This window comes from Tupaia chinensis, unplaced genomic scaffold (genome assembly GCF_000334495.1).
Source record: "Tupaia chinensis unplaced genomic scaffold, TupChi_1.0 Scaffold143624_1, whole genome shotgun sequence".
NCBI classification, from domain to species: Eukaryota; Metazoa; Chordata; class Mammalia; order Scandentia; family Tupaiidae; genus Tupaia; species Tupaia belangeri.
In genome coordinates, this window is record NW_006203472.1 from 662,756 (window position 1) to 664,420 (window position 1,665).

The following is a 1,665-nucleotide window of genomic DNA, read 5'->3' on the forward strand; positions in this document are numbered from 1 at the left end:
TGGGGGGCAGCCGGGTCTGGCTCTACGTGGCCACTGTCCCCTCTAGGCCCCCTGGACCTGTGGTGCCTCCTACGAAACAGTTGACCACTGCGTCCATGTCGCTGGGAGACGAGGGTGTCAGGGGCGAGCACCTACAACTAACTGGAAAGAGGAAGGCTTCCTGCCACTGGCCGCGGTCCTGCCCTGGACTGTGGGCCAGCGGGCCAAGTCCCTCTGACAGCAGGGGGCCAGCCCACCCTCCATGAGCCCAGGCAGTGAGCGCCCAGGGCCCGAGGACACAGGTGAGGCATTCTGGAACCCTGCTGCAGGGGCTCACGTGGACGGGGAGCAGGTCCTCGAGCCAGCCTGCTGGTCAAAGGAAGTCAGCCCAGGGGTGACTCAGTGCTCTCACCCACTCCTGCGTGGACCGGAAGGAAAGGCCATCAATGGTGGTGCCGCTGCTGCTGCTGCGGCTGGCCCCGGCCAAGACTGGCCCCCAGTGGAGGGGCCCAAGAAGTCCTGGCAGCTCCCTGCCCGACGGAGAAGGAACCAGGGCACTGGGCCCTGAGGGCAAGGGATGAGGGTCACACAGCTGCCAAGGGGGTGTTCTCCTGTTCTCAGGGAGAACTCTGGGGGAGGTAGGTAGCCATAATTAGGAAAACCTATGAACGTATAAACAATCCTTTATTTAAAAATACAGTGAAAACCTCTAGATATTTGAATGCAATGTTAAACAGAAAATGCTAGGAGCGAATGAAGGAGAACTACTACAAAATGTCAGCGTGGGTACTTTTTTGGTTTTTAGGTTTTTACCACAGGGCAGGTGTGCTGGCTCTAGAGATAGAGAATGAAAACGAGAAATCACTCCCCAGGGGGATGGCCACACCACAATCCCTTCTCCTCTCGGAATCTTGGGCATGCACACACACGTGCTGTGCTGAGCGTGATTTTCAAACTACCTGGCTCTGGGCACGAACCACTGTAGGCCACGTGGGAGTCCAGCCTCTTAACTACCACACCACCTGCCAATCCCAGCTTAGATTTAAAAAAAAAATTTTTTTTGGAGAGGTTTTTGCTATAGGGTGCATGCGCTCGCCAGACAGAGAGAGAAACAGAGAGACAGAAAGCGAGAAATCACCCCCCGGGGGGATGGCCATGCCGCAATCCCTTCTCCTCCATTCTCCTCTTGGTATCTTGGGCATACATGCACACGCGCCCAGCGTGAGTTTAAGCCACCGGGTCCGGGACTCGAACCACGGTCAACTATGTGGGAGTCCAGCAACATAGCCATTATGCTAACTGCTGGTCCTAGATTTTTTTAAAAAAAGAACTATTTTATTTAACTTTATTTACTTATTTTAATTTGACCAGAGAGGTACAGAGAAAGAGAGAGAGAGAAAAAGAGAGAGAGAGCAAGCCGCTGGGTCTGAGACTCCAACCGCAGTCAGCCATGTGGGACTCCAGCACCTTAACCACAGTGCCACCTGCTGGCCCCTCCAGCTCAGATACCCCTAAAGGAGCACTCACACTAAGTCTGGAAATGGGAAAGAAAATCACTGGGACGGGATGTTCAGCACGAAGTGCAGAAAGGCCGGGAAGCTCTGTGGACTGTGACCCAGAGACTGCAGCTACGCTCCCAGTACCCTGTGACAGGCCAAGGCAGCTGTCCCACCTGACCACCGCTCT